Source organism: Schistocerca cancellata, chromosome 1, assembly GCF_023864275.1.
Source record: "Schistocerca cancellata isolate TAMUIC-IGC-003103 chromosome 1, iqSchCanc2.1, whole genome shotgun sequence".
NCBI classification, from domain to species: domain Eukaryota; kingdom Metazoa; phylum Arthropoda; class Insecta; order Orthoptera; family Acrididae; genus Schistocerca; species Schistocerca cancellata.
The window spans coordinates 731,367,192-731,387,626 of NC_064626.1; the positions used below are offsets into that span (position 1 = coordinate 731,367,192).

Genomic DNA, 20,435 nt, shown 5'->3' on the forward strand with positions numbered 1-20,435 from the left:
TACTCTCGTATTTTGTTCATTAGGCTGCAGTACGGAACTGTATCGAATACCTTCCATAAGTCAAGGAACACGGTATCTATTGCTAGCTGGGGCTGGGGGCGGGGGCTCGTGGACCAACAAAGTGAGCTGAGTTTCACGTGCGAGCATAAAGCAATTTCCGAAATTCTACAACTGACCGGCCGCTGTAGACGAGCAGTTCCAGGCGCTTCAGTCTGGAACCGCGCGACCGCTACGGTCGCAAGTTCGAATCCTGTCTCGGGCATGGCTGAGTGTGATGTCCTTAGGTTAGTTAGGTTTAAGTAGTTCTAAGTTCTAGGGGACTGATGATCTCAGCTATAGCTCAGAGCTATTTGAACCATCTACAACTGACTGACGTAAGAGATATAGATCTACAGTGATCTGTTCGATCACCCTTCTCGAAAACGGGAATGAAGTGTGCGTTTTTCCATTCATCAGGAACACCTCGCTCCTCCAGAGACCTACGGTAGTATGTCTACTGCTGCTAGAACAGAGGCAAGTTCTTTTGCATACTCAGTGTATAATCCTATTGGTATCCCGTCAGGCCCAGTGGCCTTCCCTCTCTTCAGCGATTTCAATTGCTGTTCTGCCCCATGGTCACTCACTTTGATATCAGCCATTTTGTCGTTCACTCGACAATTTAACTACAGCGCGATCTTCCTCTGTGGAACAGTTTTGGAAAAAGACGTTTAGTATTTCAGTCTTGTCTGCATTGTCCTCCATTTCACTACCATTATGCTCGCCGTGTGCCTGGACTGATAGCTTCGATTCGTTTACTGATTTAACACCAGACCAAAACTTTTTAGGATTTGCTATCAAGTCAGCAGACAGAATTTTACTGTAGAGTTCGTCGAACGCTTCACGGATGGCTCTGCTTACGCTAATTTTTGCTTCGTTTGGTTCTTATTTGCTTGTGTGGCTTTGACTACGTTTAAATTTGCATTGTAGTTCTCTGTACTTTCGTAGCAGTTTTGTGACATGGCTGTCGAACCACGGCGTGTCTTTTCCATCCCTCACAATTTTGCGCGGTACATACCTGTCGAAAGCGTATTGGACAACGCTCTTGGACTTTGTCTGTTGATGCTCAACGTTGTTAGATCTGGAAATGAAATTTTCATGCTGAACGCTCAGCTAATCTGAAATCTGTTTCTTGTCGCTCTTGCTAAGCAGGAAGTTTGGGGCAGCTTCTCTCCAGCAGATCTAAGATGTTACTTTCACGAGCAGGTCCTCTGATTAACTGCTCATGGCACTTAAACAATTTCACATGATTCTCTGTCTCCACTACCCATCCTGATCACTTGGGTCTCCCCGTCTATTAAGTTAAAATCTTCAAATAAATGTTCAAATGTGTGTGAAATCTTATGGGACTTAACTGCTAAGGTCAGCAGTCCCTAAGCTTACACACTACTTAACCTAAATTATCCTAAGGACAAACCCACACACCCATGCCCGAGGGAGGACTCAAACCTCCGCCGGGACCAGCCGCACAGTCCATGACAGCAGCGCCCCTGACCGCTCGGCTAATCCCGCGCGGCATTAAATCTTCACCTAATACTATAACTCCACAGATCAGTAGCGGTTCCAAGGTCGAGAAACCCGACAATGACCGGGAGAACACTGTGCTGACCACATGCTCCTCCATACGGCATCCAACAACGCCATTGGCAGAGGAAGACTCGGCGGTCGGTGGCGCCCGACTGGCCGGTCCAGGGCCAGAACGCGGAACAATCTGTCGCACAGCTGGAGAGGTATCTTATACTGAGCGAGGTGACCTGTGGTTAACATAAAGGACTCGCATTTCGGGCGATGACGATTCAAATTTATGTCAAGTCTCCTTACCTATATTTCCCGCGTATTCTAGTAATAGGTTAAGGCTCTCAGAATAGAATCGGCCAACTTACTGCCCAATCCTTCGTCCCAACCGAGCATGTGTTTCGACGTCGATGGACCGTTAAAACTTGCTCTTCCTTCCCAGGAATCTCATACGTTTTAATTTCGTGTAAGAAATATCGCTGTGATTTCGAATCTAAAGCTTTTCTTGATTTCTTAAACGCTGACTACAGTTGATCGCATGGATTTTAGGATACATTTTTCATTTTTACGTAATACGAATAGTATTTTGCAGGGAGAATTGTAATTTCGAAAGAAATTAAGAAGGTCCATTTTATTTTATTCCTGTACAATTAAGTGTTTTACCTTCAAAATATTAATTACAGGATAAGCGAGTAAATTAAATTTAAGAGTGTCTGTGAAGACAGCTTTTCAATGGTACTGGAGAACAACATGTTAATTAACTTTTAAACTCTTGTCCGCTTTGCTCTGGCAAGCTGTTGAATACCATAAAATGTCCGTGATTAGATAGAAGTTAGCTTTGTATAAAGAGCAGGTGAAAAGAATCGTAATTCTGACCGTAATAAGAAAGAAAGAAATAAGTGATTTGGCAGTGAGACCCCGACCCCGAGGGCTAGATTCAGCTGCCTAATGGAAAAGGGTTTCCCCCCCACCCCCCACTCCACCTCTAGCCACACATAATGGACGATTTCCTCATGTTGTGTAAGAGTTGTCTCTTACGTACCCTTTACATGACCGACTCTCTTGTCTCACAAGGGGATCGCGCCTACTCTTCAACACCGATTTCGTCAAAATTTATAGTGTCTGTAGGGCATGACCAGAAATCAAAGCGACAGGAGGAGGAGCCCCAGGTGGCAAAGAGTTTAGGAAAAAACAGACTTTTTGGCGCGGATCGGGTGATTGATGTTCTGTTTAAGCCGGCAAAATCTCCAGTCAGCGATTGGCGCAGATGAAAGAGTACAGAACGGAAATCCAGCGTTATGTGTTCGATTCCCTAGAAGAGGATTTTTTTATTTGCATTTTTATGTTGCTTACATTGCAAATACACCGAAATAATGCTTATTATATTGCAATACTCAATATTTTCATAAGAAGCATAAAAGGAAAAGCGAAGGAAAGTTTGGGGCTGAAAACAATTTTCGAAGAAAGTACTCTGAAAATAACTTTCCAAAAAGGGATTGTAAATAATATTTGCCGCGTATGGTAGCCTCGCGGTCTGAGGCGCTTTGCCCTCGGGCATGGGTGTGTGTGTGTGTGTGTGTGTGTGTGTGTGTGTGTGTGTGTCGTCCTTAGCGTCAGTTAGTTTAAGTTAGATTAAGTAGCATGCAAGCCTAGGGACCGATGACCTCAGCAGTTTGGTCTCATTTCAATTTACCACAAATGTCCAAAAATTAATGTTTACGGGACTTCGTATTCCGTTAGTTTCATTTTGAGCTCCAAGCAGCTCTCGGCACGGCAATAGCACGTGAACAATTGGTTCCTGTTGCACTTAAAATCTGCCGACTGGTCCTACAGCAGGATACCAGGCAGCATTTTGGCGTGCTAGCTCTAGAACGAGTAACGTCAGTTTTTTCGAGAATATTATGAGAACAGAGTGAGAGTATTGGTTTTCTATAGAAACTTTAAAACCACCATGCAATTGTGAGAAAACGAGCAAGATGCCGAGGAAATTACTGCTTCCCCTGTTTTTACAAAGAATACACCCCAGCGAATATGAATTATCAATGCAATAAAGAACGCCCATATTATGTTTTACTGAACATCATTTGAAGGAAAGGATTGAGGTGATGCAAGTATGTATGTACAACAAAGCAGCTTATTACATTAGGAATTTAATAAATAAAAGTGGAGTAATAATGTATGTCAAAAATAATGTAATGTACAAGTCTACAGATATACGAAATTCTCGAGTACGTTTTACCATCCCTTCCTGGAAATTTATTTGCAATCCCAACTCTCTTTTGCTTTCCATTTCATGAATTTTGTGAAAATATTAACAAATACAATATATTGAGCACAATTTCGGTTTATTCGCAGTGTAAGTAATGTAAAAGATTGAAAAAAGTCTCTGGCTAGAAACTTGAACTCACTAACTTCGGATTACCGTTCTGTACTATATCCGCTGCGCCAGCTGCCGCTTCGAAACTGCTAACATGGTTCAAGTCTCGCCCGACCCGCGCCTAGAACGGTATTGTTTCCTAACGGATTGGCCGTCTGGAGCTCCCACTTTATCACATTCATTTCTGGCAATTCCCTACATACATTATAAATTTTGACGAAATTGGTTATAACGAGGTCCTCTTGTCAGTTTACTATTCGAAACAACTGAGTCTACAACAGCGCACCTGGCGTTTTATTTCTGTACCGAGACTCGTCATTTCGTGATATGTGAATGCGGAAAATGCTTGTGTTATAATGGCTGTGTGCTGTACAGTTTGGCAGTTGTGGGGGAAATTAAGTCTATGAACGACTATCCTTTTTATGAAAAAATTAAAATACGTAACAAAACGTGAGAACAAACACTGATAATCAAGTTTATTAAGGACGAAAGTAAAATTCTTTGTGGATGTTCTTTTCGAAGATCGTGTGGGAAATTCCCTACACTCTGAAAACTGACAGAATAATAAAAGTGTCGTCCAAACATTTCTGAATGTGTACATTTACTTGCTCAAGAAAATGTGTACCTGCAAAAATACATCAGACAATATCTAGAACTCAGTAAATAGTTCGTCTTTCCTTTATCGTCTCTATCTTTTCTTGCTAAGTTTCAAATAACATCGAAAATTATTTTTCTCGTCTAATAACAAAGATTTTTAATTTTCATGAAAACACGTTTATCTATTTACGTTCTCATTTATGGATACTGTAGGTGCTTGCGGGTGAAACGTAATAATTATTTTCAGTAAGATATTTCGTCTCTATTGTAGGAGAATACTGTTACGAAAAATACTAAGACCTGGTGCAAGCTTTTCAGTCTCTCACTAAAATAAAGCAAACAACACAATAAAGATTAAGAAGACACGAAGTAGTAGGAGGAAACTTGGGCACAATCGGTTAACTTCGACGTTAGCAGACGTCGCCATATTCTCCTGCTTTTGCGCATGCGCAGTGTGCACAATTGTGGACTTCCACAGACTGCACAATTTATAAATCACTGGCGCCATAGAGACACTCGTAACGTGGTTACCTGCTGATTTACAACCAGGCACAAAACACAAACGCACTTTGAGTTATCGATTTTGAGGAGTAAGTCGCTCGTGTAAAACGGGATTTCAGTGTATCTGCTGAGTGCAGGTGAGTATAATGAATGTGTTTATATTGTAGTTTGAAGTTAATGGTGTATGACGATGAGAGTGTCGACATGTATAGCAGCAAGGATACTGCCGATTTGGGCCCCAGCATCCGATGGAAGGATCGCCATCTGTGGCGTCAAGCGGCCTCAACTCCATGAGACAATGTACACGGGTAGTACAAAGTGTGGTAATCACGAATAACCTGTTCTAGGTAGTTTTCAGAGAACAGGTTTAGTTTTACAAGGATATTTTGTCACACCCACCAGTTACAAAATTGTAGTTTTCTCAGTTGTAGGGTGATTGTACATATAACCATGAACCGAAGAAAACAGGTACATTTGCCGATAGCCATGGTAGACGAATTACGGAAATTTTGCGTAATGCTCAGTCAACGAAGACGTGACATAACTGGCACTGTCACGCCTTTATCTGAAATTTTAAAAAATCGTAAGAGGTCCTTGCAATCTAGAAGCAAGAGTATTGTGATAAGAGATGCAACGACGTCAACTGTAATGCAAGTAGGCGAGCGATCAGGGTTTTGAAAGATAACCTCGAAATAACCCATATATTGAAACTTCCTGGCAGATTAAAACTGTGTGCCGGACCAAGACTCGAACTCGGGACCTTTGCCTTTCGCGGGCAAGTGCTCTACCAACTGAGCTACCGAAGCACGACTCACGCCCTGTCCTCACAGCTTTACTTCTGCCAGTACCTCGTCTCCTACCTTACAATCTTTACAGAAGCTCTCCTGCGAACCTTGCAGAACTAGCACTCCTGAAAGAAATGATATTGCGGAGACATGGCTTAGCCACAGCCTGGGGGATGTTTCTAGAATGAAATTTTCACTCTATAGCGGAGTGTGTACTGATATGAAACTTCCTGGCAGATTAAAACTATGCGCCGGACCGAGACTCGAACTCGGGACCTTTGCCTTTCGCGGGCAAGTGCTCTACCAACTGAGCTACCCAAGCACGACTCACGCCCCGTCCTCACAGCTTTACTTCTGCCAGTACCTCGTCTCCTACCTTACAAACTTTACAGAAGCTCTCCTGTGAACCTTGAAGAACTAGCACTCCTGAAAGAAATGATATTGCGGAGACATGGCTTAGCCACAGCCTGTGGGATGTTTCTAGAACGAAATTTTCACTCTACAGCGGAGTGTGCGCTGATATGAAACTTTTTGGCAGATTAAAACTTTGTGCCGGACCGAGAATCGAACTCGGGACCTTTGCCTTTCGCGGGCAAGTGCTCTACCAAGCTGTTCTGTCAACAAGTAAAGTAAACATCATCCCAATTCCCCTGCCAGCAGTGGCACATGTAGAAGACCCAATCATACCTGTATAAAAAATGAAAGAATCAGCAGGATAACTATCACACAAAATTCTGGTGCAGTAACAGTGATCGTGGAATCTAAAATGTAGCCATCAAACATACAACTACTGTTCCCTTGCATTCTTCAGCAGCAGTATCAGATACTTCATCGGCCGCTGAACTTCCATCAGTGGATCAAGACCTTTCATCAGTAGTAGTCGCCCCACAATCTTCAGCAGTACAAGCCCCATCATCACCTGATGTGTCATCCCCATCATCAGCAGTAACAGAGACAAGCAGAAGAAGCACAAGAACCAGTAAACACATAGCTTGACAGGATTTTTGGTACCTGGCCTGAGTTCCAGGACCAGCTTAAGTCAGAAACCTCCAGGTACACTTCCTACAATCTCTAATTGCAATTTAGAACAAAACATGGCATCAGAACGAAGAGTTTAGGAGGTGACAGACTTCGTATTTTTCACCACAATATAATGGGTCTAAAAACAAACTGGACCATTCGTCTGTTTGCATTAATGACAATAATGCAATAAAGAATGCCCATAGGCATTTGAAGGAAAGGATTGAGGTTATGCAAGTACATAAGTACAACAAAGCAGCTTACTATATTAGGAATTCAATAGATAAAGGTGGAGTAATAAGGTATGTCAAAAATAATGTAGTGCACAAGTCTACCCATATAATAAATTATTGTGTTGATCAACATTTTGAGGCTTGACTTGTCCAAGTCACAGTTTAAATTTCTTAAGGGTTCTGATACAGAGAAAGCTATTTACGCTTACAGTGAGATTTGGATAATAGTCCACAGCTCGCGGTCTTGCGGTAGCGTTCTTGCTTCCTGCGCATGGGGTCCCGGGCTCGGTTCCCGGCGGGGTCAGGGATTTTCTCTGCCTCAAGATGACTGGGTGTTGTGTCTTTCATCATAATTTCATCCTCATTCACTAGCAAGTCGCCATAATGGCGTTAAAGAACATGTGGAGCGGCGGCCGAACCGTCTCCCGGGCACCAATGCCATACACTCATCATCATCATTGGATAATAAATTAGAAGCTACTGGCATTTTCTGTGACCTGCCAAAAGCCTTTGACTGTGTGAACCACAGCATTCTCTTAAGTAAATTAGAATATTATGGTGTCGCCGGCAATGCTGCGAAATGGTTTGAGTCTTAACTATCTAATAGGAAACAATGGGTATCATTGAAAAATACCTGTGCGGTAAGCAGTCAGATGTTATTCAATCTGTATATTGGGCAAGCAGTAAAGGAAGCAAAATAAAAATTCGGAGTAGGAATTAAAATCCATAGAGAAGAAATAAAAACTTTGAGGTTCGTCAATGACATTGTAATTCTGTCAGAGACAGCAAAGGACCTAGAAGAGCAGCAAAACAGAATGAACAGTGTCTTGAAAGGAGGATATAAGATGAACATCAACAAAAGCAAAATGAGGATAATGGAATGTAGTCGAATTAAATCGGGTGACTCTGCAGGAACTAGATTAGGAAATGAGACACTTAAAGTAGTAAATGAGTTTTGCTATTTGGGGAGGAAAATAACTGATGATGGTTGAAGTAGAGAGGATATAAAATGTAGACTGGCAACGACAAGGAAAGCGTTTCTGAAGAAGAGAAATTTGTTAATATTGAGTACAGGTTTAAGTGTCAGGAAGTCATTTCGGAAAGTATTTGTATGGAGTGTAGCCATGTATGGAAGTGAAACGTGGGCGATAAATAGTTTAGACAAGAAGAGAATAGAAGCTTTCAATATGTGGTGCTACAGAAGAATTCTGAAGATTAGATGGGTTTGTCATATAACTAATGAGGTGGTACTGAATAGAATTGGAGAGAAGAGAAATTTGTGGCACAGCTTGACTAGAAGAAGGGATTGGTTGGTAGGGCATATTCTGAGGCATCAAGGAATCACGAGTTTAGTATTGGAGGGCAGCGTGGAGGGTAAAAATCGTAGAGGGAGACCAAGAGATGAATACAACAAACAGATTCAGAAGGATGTAGGTTGCAGTAGGTACTGAGAGATGAAGACTCTTGCACAGGATAGAGTAGCATGCAGAGCTGCATCAAACAGTCTCTGGACTGAAGACCACAACAACAAGCAGCCAGTCTTCATCTGATTGGGAAGTAATTTCATGTGGTGTTCCTCAAGGTTCCATCTTGGGTCCATTGCTTTTTCTTGTGTACATTAATGACCTCTCGTCTGCTACATTGCCAGATGCTAAGTTTATTTTGTTTGCAGATGATACAAACATTGCAATACGTAGCAAGTCAAGTACAGATTTAGAAATAGCTGCTAATCAAATTTTCACTGACATTAATAAATAGTTTAAAGCTAATTCACTGTCATTATACTTGGAGAAGACCCACTATATGCAGTTCGGAACCTGTATGAGATTTCCTTCCAGCATGTGTATAACATATGAAGACATGCAGATCGAAGAGTTTGACAGCGTTAAATTTCTGGGATTACAACTCGATAATAAATTCAGTTGGGAAGGGCATACCACAGAATTGCTTAAGTGTCTAAACAAGTCTGTATTTGCAGTGTGAATGATGTTAATTGTAGGAGATATAAATATAAAAAAAACTTGCATACTTTGCTTACTTTCATTCTATCATGTCATATGGGATCATATTCTGGGGTAACTCATCAAACAGAGCAAACGTTTTTAGAGAGCAAAAGCACTTGATAAGAATCATTTGTGCTGTAAATTCAAGAACATCATGTAGAAACCTGTTCAAGCAACTTTGTATTCTAGCCACTGCTTTTCAGTATATTTATTCCTTAATGAAATTTGTTGCAAGTAATGTATCTCTATTTCCAACCAATAACTCAATACATAGTATCAACATTAGGAGTAAGAACAATCTACATAAAGACCTAAAATCACTTACCTTGGTCCAAAATGTGATCCAATATTCAGGAACACACATTTTCAATTAATTGCCAGCAACCATTAAAAACTTGGTTTCAGATAAGGCACAGTTTAAACAGAGTTTGAAAGACTTTTTTTATAGGTAACTCCTTTTACTCTGTAGATGAATATCTTAAAAGAGACTGATAAGCCAGCTTAAGTAAAAATAGCTGTTAGATTTCAGTTTTGACAGCACTTGGTCACAACAGTCATGATTAGGTATTTTGTGTATGATAAATTTATTAATAGTGCATAACAATGTTTCATTCTGACTGTGTGTTAATTCTGTAAATATTAGCTGTTCCAGTTTATCGCATTGTAATCACCTATTTTGACAACCTCCTGACAAATGATCAGGGTAGTAAGTATTATATTCAAATGTTTTACGTTTTCATGTTATATTTTCTGACATGTACTACAGTCATGAGAATCATCTTATTTTTTGGGCCTATGGAATGAAAACTGAATCTAATCTAATCTAATCTAACTCTATGTTAGTACTCTGCCTATCTATGTGGTTACAGCTTTCAGAGCTCCCCCAGGAAAGCTTAGTATGTTCCTGAAACAAGTAGAATCATTTTTAATATGCCTGCTCTGAAAACCAAATAAATTATTGTGCTTGGCAACTTTAATGTAAATTTTCTTTCTTGTAGTAAAGAAAACAGATTTTGAGAATGTAATGGGGTCTTTTAATCCAAGGGCAGTTTTTGATTTTCCCACAATAGTGATAAAGTATTGTACAAGTCTGATTGACAATATCTTTGTAGACAGTAGCAGAATTGATCACATATGTGTAACACAAATCATAAGTGGCCTTTCTAACGATGATGGGCAGCTGTTAAAAATGCATGATGTAAATCATGCTAACAAGAGTAGTTTTATCAATAGACCTTTTAGATTAATAAACAGTGAAAATCTAGAAACCTTCAGCAGACATTTGCAGCAGAATGGGATACAGAATATAAAGCAAAAAATGTCAATGAAAAATTGAACCTATTCCTGAATGAATTTGTTACACTTTTTGAAACTATATTTCCTAATAGAAGTCCAAAAAGTACCAACCTTACAGGAAACAATGGTTCACTAAGGGTATCAAAACATCCTTTATCACAAAGAGAATGCTTTATGTTTCACTCACAAATTCTAACAAACCTCAGGATAGGGAGCACTACAAATCATACTGTAGAATCCTGAAACATGTAAATAAAATCCAAGAACATGTGTATCAGATCTGAAATTGACAGCTGAAATAATAAAATAAAAACTATTTGGAAGATGTTCAAAAGGGAGACACGAAAAATTTAAGAAAATACAGGCAGTATCGGAGTGTATCATAAGGGAAGCATGGTAAATGAAGATGATATAGTTGCAAATATTTTCAACATTCATTTTTTGACAATGGCAGATCAAACTGGTTGTAAAGGATCTATGAATGAAGTCATGAACCTTCTCCACAAAGCAATACAGAATAGAGATGCATTTATCTTATATTACAACCAATGAGATTGAGAAGGTAATAAGCCAAATGAAAAATAAATTTCCACTGGCATGGATAATATATCTATAGAGATGCTGAAGCACTGCTGCAGATTTGTTCTTGAGGGTTCTCTGTCACTTATTTAATGAGTCTATAAGTCAAGGTACTCTCCTCAATAGACCCAAATATGCAGTTGTTTAGCCACTGTTCAAAAAAGGTATTAAAGCTGAGGTTTCCAACTACCAGCCAATTTAACTGCTAACAAGTCTTTCTAAAATCCTAGTTCATGAGAATCATGGATATCTTAATAAACACAACATCCTTCTTAAAAATAAATATGTATTCCAAAAGGGTATTGCAACTGTACACACCATTTTTCATTTGTCAACCAACTCCATGAATCCATAAACAATAAAATGTCACCAGTTGGAATCTTCTGTGAACTGTCTGAAGTATTTGACTGTGTAGATCACAAAACTCTACTTATGAATGCTGAATACTATGGCTTTATGGTGAAGTAGGGATTTGGCTCGAATCAATCTAGATGACAGAAGGCAGAAGGTAGTACTGAATAATTCTGCAGTGGAACCTGCCTGCTGTGACAGGGGCACAGTAAAATGTGGAGACCACAGGACTTAGTGCTTGTTTCCTTACTTTTCCTAATTTTTATGAATGATCTGCCATGGTGTATGACACAAAAAGCACACTTCACTGTATTTGCAGATGACACAATGATTATGACAGAGAAAGTACCAAATTGCAGTTTAGAGAACTGTGCGATCACTACATTTGAAGTAGCCCTAGACTGGTTCACTTCCAATAGTCTGCCCCCCAATGTTAACAAGGCTCAACTCATTCAGTTACAAACAACAAACAAAAACCAAGAAAACATTGAAATAAAATGTAGTGACCAAAAAAAATTGGGAGTTGAGTCTTCCAGATTCCTGCGATTACACATGAACAGCACCCTAAAATGATCAGTTCACTTCATCAACCTATGTAAAAGACTGAATTCAGCCGCATTTGCCATTTGCTCAATTTCATCTGTTTGTGACTTGGAAACAATTACAGCTGCATATTCTGGATATTTCCATTAGCTTATGATACATGTATCACGTTCTGGGAAAACTAGTCATGAGCAAATAAAGTCTTCATTGCACAGAAGAGAGCCATCAGAATTATGGGTAGAATGTACCTTAGATGCTCTTGAAGAAACATATTCAAACAACTGAGTATCCTCACCATGCCAAGACAATACATTTTTTGACTAATGTGCTTTGTGAACAGTAGTCATACAATGCACAGGACAAACAGTGAATATCAAAATCAAGATACAAGAAGTAAACATGATACAAGAAGTAAACATGATCTTCACAAATATACAAAAACTCTCAGAATGGTACAGAAAGGAGTGCACTATTCAAGCATAAAAGTATACAATAAACTTCTAGTTCATGTTAAATCAGTCATTGAGGATAAGACTAAATTCAAAAAGCAGCTAAAACTCCATATTTTGAATAGTTCTTTCTGTCCTTACAGGCCTGTCATTGGAAATGCCAGTTTACATAAAAAAGTAATGACAATGATAGCCGTTTGATTACATTCGCTACAGATCACAACTTATGCATATCTAGTACCAATATTCATAAGGGGACATGGATATCACCTGGTGGCCAAACTGTGAACCAAATAGATCATGAATGTATCCAAAAACGTTTTAAAAATTGCATCAAGGACACCAAGTCATACAGAGGTGCAGACTGTTACACTGATCATTTCCTAGTAATAGCTAAAATGACAGTAAAATTTAAGAAAGTCACAGAGAGAATGACCAAAAGGGTAATCTATAATGTAAATTTGTTAAAGGAGCCAGAAGGAAAGAAACAGTTTGTGACAGAACTAGCTGGGAAGATAACAAATGTAGAACAAATGAAGTCTGGTCACAATAACATAAATGAAGACTGGACAAAAATCAAAACCACCCTGAATGAAGCAGCTGCAAGAGTTTTGGGAAAACAAAAGAATCCTATCTGGGTATGGTTTAACCAGGTATGTGAAAGAAAAATTGGGGAAATAAAGAGAGTTAGAAAGGAGTGGTTAGAAAACACGAACAATGTACAACTAAAAGAGAACTTCACCTGAATAAGGAAAAAAACATCGACAGTTCTTAGACAGGAAAAAAGGAAATATTACAGTGACATACTTAATGAGGTGGGGGAGGATCTCACTCACCACAGGACTAGACAAACATATCGAAATGTTAAGAAATGAACCAAAAAGTATGTAAAGAAAGAACAGTTGATTAAAGATGAAAAGGGAAGAATAATAGTGAATGGAAAAGAGATAGGGCAAAGATGGGCAGAATATTTCTCCCAACTCCTAAATTGCGAAGACCCCACAGAACTTCTTTCTTTTGAGTCCTCACAAACTGTGGACACAGATGTGACTACTCCCACTGAATATGAAATTACACAAATACTCAAAAAATTAAACAAACTAGCCGGGGTAGACCAAATTGTTGCAGAGCTCATAAAAATTAGAGGATCATACCTTGTAAGAACCATGACAAGCCTCATATGGAAGGTCTGGGAGCAAGAAAGTCTACAGAAGATTGGAAAATGGCGATCATCTGTTCATTACTGAAAAAGCATGACCCCCTGGTATATTACAGGGAAATATCTTTGCTAGATGTCAGCTATAAAGTACTACCTCTATGCCTCCTAAATAGGATACTATCACTTGATGAAGAAGCTGTAGGAGACTACCAATGTGGGTTTAGACACAAAACACCAACAGTAGACCACCTATTTACCCTACATCAAACAACAGAAAAATGTTGGGAATATAATACAGACATGCACATGCTCTTCATTGACTTCAAAAAAGCCTATGGCAGTGTACACAGGGGTAGTATAATCAGAGTACTAAAGGAATTTCAGTTTCCATCTAAAATAATCTGCTTGGTGACAATGTGTCTAGAACAAACACTCAGTAAAGTGCAGACAAGTACCAGTCTATCAGAACAGTTCGAAGTTCGAAATGGGCTCAGACAGGGAGACGCCCTCTTCCATATATTATTCAACCTTGTGCTACAAAAAATAGACCAGGAATTTATGAAAACTGACCTCATTGGAATACCCCTAGACAACATGTCAATGATTTGACTGGCATGTGTGGATGATATAATCCGAATCAGCGGTACTAGAGGAGAGCTCAGAAGAATGTCAGGCTTGTACTGCAGGATTTCCAGGAGGGAAGGCCTGCAAGTCAGTAAAGATAAGACAGAATACATGGTCCTGAGCAAGTCAGCAAGATATGGGGACCCACTCACAGTGGACAGCTTCCGATTCAAATGGTCAAATATTTTCAAATAGCTTGGTAGTCTTTCCAGTGATCAGAACCACTGCAAAATTGAAATAAATGCAAGAATTGCTGGAGGCAACAGAGCATACTTCAGACTTCAGGATCTGCTGAAGAAAAGATCCCTGTCAAGAAGTTTTAACATTAGGCTGTACCAAAGTATGATTATGACAGTGGTTATGTACGGTTGTGAAAGCCTCACCTTTAGGAGTACAGATGAAGAGAAACTACTTGTTTTCGAATGAAAAATGCTCCAAAAAATATATGGTCCTGTGATAGATTCGCAAATAGATTAATGGAGAATTCAAAAAAACCAAGAATGAAAAGAGTTTTACACACAGCCTGACATTATAAAAAGAATAAGAAGAAGATTAACCTGGGCTGGAGATGTAGCAAGGATGAATGGAGGGATGTGTTTCTGGGAGGTGTAGCTGGAAAGACGTACCGGGGATGACCGTGGACAAGATGGAAGGACAATATTGACAAGGACACTGAGGACATGGGACTAGGAGTGGGCAAGTGGTGGCAGGAGGCTCGCAACTGGGAACAATGGTGGAGGAGTGTGGAGCAGGCACATGGTCACTAAGGCCCAAGCCACAGATAAGTAAGTTAAAAAATCCTTTACAGGAATTTTTTGACAATGTATAATAATTAATGAAATGTGTTTAATTTTAAGCATTCCTATAAGAAATGACTGTGTAGTACTGTATATCAATTGTTGACAATGTTTTTATATGAGTTTGAATGTAAGCCTTAGAATTTGCATGCAGTTTCAATTTCTGTCTTTGTGTTTTCAAGTTTTTTTGTTTACTGCAATCAATATACCACCTCCATTTATCATTAGCCTATCTTTTCAATATAGGCTTAAATTTTTCCCAGATATCTCACTGGCATCAACCTCTGGTTTTAAGCAGCTTTCTGAACCTAGCATAATATAAGCTCCTAATTTTTTTGCAAGCATATCAAACTCTGGCACTCTGCTTGCGATGAAGCAAGCTGAGATAACTTTTACTTCCCCTCTTGTTTTGCCATCTGCCTCCTTAGAAAGTTAAACAATAGTGCAGAGGCCATATAACAGTGTAATAATATTGGGGGTTGTGAACAGTGAAAGTAAGAGACTGTGAAACACAACTGTGCACCTGTCGGCTACATCATTTACAGTAGACAGTAGTTGCACTTCCACAACCCATTTTTTAGCCAGTATGTTGACACAGAGGACAATCAATGAAGAGATAAAGCAGGGAACATTGTCACATGTGGTGCCCCGGATGAGGACTATTGTATGTGGACACAATAAAATGGAACTCACAAAATTTGTCAATGAAATGTGAACTCGAGTGGTTTACAGTACTGTTTTAAATGGAAGAGATGATACAGCCAATCAGCGATGCAGTTTCATAATGAAGAAGGTGCAGCAGCCAAACAGTGAGCAGGTTCTATGGAAGCAGCCAATGAGTACAGGAGCTGCCAATCAGCATGCAGGTGGACACAGCTAACCGAGATAAGCAAGACACATCACCGAGAGAATTGCAACTTGCAGCAGACGATGAGTAGAGACAACAACCGCAGCAGAGTGACAGCAGACAAGTAATTAAAAACAAGGTAATTCATTGCAAAAGCTGTTTTGTATTAAGTGATACATAATGAGTGAAGTTAACGAACAAGACAGTATGACTGAAAACAAAGCTGTAGTGGTTAAGTTGTTAAATGAACAGAAAGACGTAAGTGGGACTGGTTCTGTAGATGATTATAAATCAAACATTAATGTAACTTTCAATGGTGGGGACAAGAGTCCTATTGTAGATGAAATGATAAAAGTGTCATCTACATTGTGTGGCAAGGTGAGTGAAATGGATGAAAACAGTACTGAAGTGGGTGAGATCATTAAGGTTAAGGAGGAGGAACCTAGTAGTGAAAGTCAGCAAGGGTAACAGTTTATGGCAGATAGAAATTTGGAAGTGATGTTAATGGAAATTATGATGAGTTGTTTGAGTAATATGAGTACGTTGAAGACATTAGTAGGGTGAAAAATAGGATGAACTGAAGAAAGTAATAAAAAAAGGAGATTCAGGTAGTCAGCTTTAATCTTTCAGAATTAAATAAGAAGTTTGATGCAGTAGTTAAAGATTGTGATTATACTAATGACAAATTAACTTTGACTAGTAAATGTGTAGAAGAGAGAGAGAAACTTTGTGATGACAATAGTAGGAAGGTGGAGGTTTTTGAGAAACAATGTGCTGAAAATAGGGTTAAACTTGAGAACCAAATCGATCAGATTAAACAGGATTCAGAAACTGAGGTAGCCCCAGTGTGCAGTAGTGGTAGAAGAAAAACTGGTAAATGTAAATGAAAATGTTGATTCAAAATTGACTGAAATGGAGAAAAGGTGGAAGAAGTACAAAATCTAAAATGTAGAGAAAGTGACAGTGGGTCTTTTTCCAGGGAAAAGACTGATGATTTGTTGTATGAACAAGATCACATGGCAAGTAAAAAGGAAGTGTGTCACTCTGTAATAACAGCAAGTGTACAGGGTACACATGTTAAGTGTTTACTGGACAGTGGCATTTCTTGAATCTATAAAGAACTCAGAGGGTACAGTAGTGATTCATGTTTCTGGAATAAAAATTGTTGCTGCTACTGGTAACTTGCTAAAGAGTGTGAAGCAAGAGATACTATTAACTGTGAAATTGGCAAGACAGCTGTTGATATACAGTTTCTTGGTAATTCAAAATCTCAGCATTTATGTAAAATTTGGGACTAATTTCTTGTGCAATGAGCAAGTAAGGGGTTCAACATTCTGTGTTGGATTCATTATGTGGTGATAATGCTTACGCCAGCTGTTTGTCTCATTTTTCATGTTTCCTGAGGCAGTCATACTCTTCTCTTATCCTGACTGTAGTTTATAAGTGAATCAGAATTATTCTATCTTTGACTGTCATTTGATTTGGTACAGTAGGATTCTTTAGTTAGAAATATTTTCGCAAAGGTTTCTCTAGTGTTATTTGTTTGTATATGTATATTATGTTGTGTTAGTTATAAGTAATAGAATCATAAGAGGATTGAAGAAAATAAATTGATACCATGGTTAAAGAATTTCTGTCAAACAAAGAGGTAAGGTAAACTGAAAATGAAAGGTGTTAGCATATGTGGAGGATAATTAACATCTGAAGTGATCAGCTCATGCATGTAGCAGCAGCATCAATTTGCAGTAAAAAACCATCTGAAATACAAGATCTTAATATTAATTGTGTTATAATAGAAGTGTTTGTGTTCAATGCCATCAGTATATTGAGATAACTATCTACCTATAGAAGTGTGTCATGATACAGCCTTTTCTAACATTAAGGAATTCCAACTTTACACATAGTTGCCTGGAGAAATGTGTGTGGAAAGAATAAGCAAGGTTTGTATGTATATTGCCCTTCCAGATAGAATGTCAAACAAATAATAGTTTTTCTTAGTGATAATTTTGTCTATCAGTAATGAGAGTTAAGTTTGCTTAGCACAAGGATCTGTTATGGTGGGGTGTTTTTCAGTAGAATCAGTTTTGCATTAGATAAGCAGAGCAGGTGTTTGTTTGTTACATAATGAAGTAATGATGAAGGAATAAAATAATGAATAATATTAGGGTCTTAATGGTTGGGGAGCCTGGCTCTGTAGTAGGGACATTTTTTGAGAATGCGTTCCACTAGTTAAAGAGGTAAGAAATGTAAGTAAAATAATGGAGCTGACAGACATGCTTGAGCAATGAAAAAGATAACTGTATGCAAGCAAATGTGGTGTAACTGTATTGATGATCAAATTGTGAAGTAGGCAACATTGGGTACTGTGTAAATTGTGCAAATCATGACATTGCAGCTGGGAATGAGAATTTAACAGAAAGAGCAGTAACTTAGTCATATAATGCTGCATCACTGGATCTATACGTTATCAGAAATCTTCTATTTGTGTTCTGAGGAATTATGAGCTTGATGTGGTAATAATGGAATGAAGAACAATAATTTTTCTGAATAACTGATAACTGTGGTGCTAAGCTGACGTGAATATTTCTGACAAGTCAACTTTTTGGTATCATTTTGTGATTTTGTGAGGATTTAATTTTCTGGTTGAATGAGAGTAGTTCTCTCTTGATTTGAGTAGTAGTTAAGTTATGTGATGGTGACTCTATTCTTTTTTTGTAAAGTAATGATTAGCAAATCTATGCTATTGCACATATTGAGTTTTGCTAGAGGTAATGCACATATTTTAGACACTAACGTGATATTTTGCAAGTGGGAAAGAAACAAAAGTCTTTCAAGTTTAACCAGTTTCAGACAGAGTTATGACTTAAGAGTAATGTTTTCAGTGTAATGTGATTTGATTTTAAATTTTTACTAGTCCACACCTTTCATACTATAGTCAATTTTAGTGCTAAGTATTGTAATGTTATGAGAACTGTGTAATGTATTTATGATGTAATGACTTTCATTTGCCATTAGTGTTAAACATATTTTTCCTTATACTTAAGTTAGAAGTAAAAATAAGTGTACCAAAGTAGGATATTTTGTCTGACTTTTTCATGTACTGTGGTGGAGGAGAACCACCTCCAAGGGAACTGATCGCAGTGCATTTCCTGCCTATCTGCCATTTGGACCTGTTGAAGGCATGGACAGCTTGGTGAGAAAGTGTGTTAAAGATCATTAAAAGTGTGAAAGTACTTGTGAAGTTTTTTGCAAACCATGAGGATTTATTTTGTTTAGCAAGACAGAACTTGTACAAAGTGGTATGTGTTTTAAAATTTAATCTTCGCTTACCCAAAAAGGACATCTCTTATGATAAAGATGCCTATTTTTTTTTAAAAAGTATAACTTGTAGATATTTTGTGTAAATGTACGATGAACTGTATGTAAATATTTTGTATGGAGATTTTCATATGGCCAGTTGATACAAGTATAAGTTTGAAAAAAACCTATGTACTGTAGTTTTGATAAGATTTCTTATGTAATATTTTTTGTGTGTAGATTTTAAACCCAATTTCTGGGGTCACTTGTGGTCATTGAATTGCCCAGTTAGCCAATTGCAATATCTATCTGGCCAATCCAATGAGGGGGTGATGTGACGAAGCAAGCCAGGATATTTTTGGTTCCCCTCTTGTTTTGCTATCTGCCTCATTAGAATTCATTTTTCACTTTTAACTAATTACCATTAACATACGTGCATATATTTCTGCATTTTCATAAAAGAGAAAGACTGGCCCTCAATTTTAAGGAATATATGACCAGATCTAATTTTGTGCTTAGTTTTATGTATGCAATTGACTTTCTAATTTATTTTGACCATTACTAGTTAGCAACTTTCATTAGAGGGTGAAATCAGTAATTTTTTGTAACTTAAACTATATTGTTGATGTATAAACAAATACAAATTCTGTACTAATTATAAACATTTGGGGGAACAACTAATAGTAATCTTGAAGGATCTATTTGGCTCTATTCAAAAACATGTTAGCAAAGCCAGCCCTTAATTAATTACAAAGTAATTAACAGTTTTGTCAAAAGTATTGTCTGCATAACTATATTCGTTAACATCATGATTCAAGCAAATAATTCGGCTTAACCCTTGTAGTAGAAGAAATTGTCAAAAAGACAGAATTTTTCAATGTATGCAGTTAATATAATGAGTTAAGTTTGAATTGTAATTTCTGTAAATTTAACTTCGAACAATGTGTAGTTTCGACCCCTATTATTGTGAGGACATATAAGGGCCCAATTATTGGTCACAAGACAGCCAGTCCACCACTAAGTTTCAGACGAGGAACCTGAGTTGGTTAGAGTGACAACAATGCAACAACTTAACAGTGAAATAAGTGTTGCACCAATAGGCCATGTGTTAAAGCAATGACAGTGTCTGTTCCATACTTACCTTTCTATTCTTCAAGAAATGTGAACTTTGTGGTTAGGTTTTTACTGCTCATAGATGTTCAACAGTAAACTATTGTAGCAGTATGTGAATGTTCACCTGCAACCTATTAATGAGGCTTATCGAAAGTTAAACAATAGTGCACTGACCATATAACTGTGTAATATTGGGGGTTGTGAACAGTGAAAGTAAAAGACTGTGAAATGCAACTGTGCATCTGTCAGCTACATCATTTACAGTAGACAGTAGCTGCACTTCAACCCATTTTTTGGCCAGTACGTCGACACT

General features: G+C 38.2%; 1 non-coding gene across 1 annotated transcript; it reads right to left on the reverse strand.

The window, feature by feature from the left end:
- Positions 1-6,058: 6,058 nt before the first annotated feature.
- Trnas-cga (transfer RNA serine (anticodon CGA)) lies at positions 6,059-6,133 on the reverse strand. The gene has a single exon. It is a non-coding gene; the product is annotated as a tRNA-Ser (tRNA).
- Between the last annotated feature and the right edge of the window lie 14,302 nt (positions 6,134-20,435).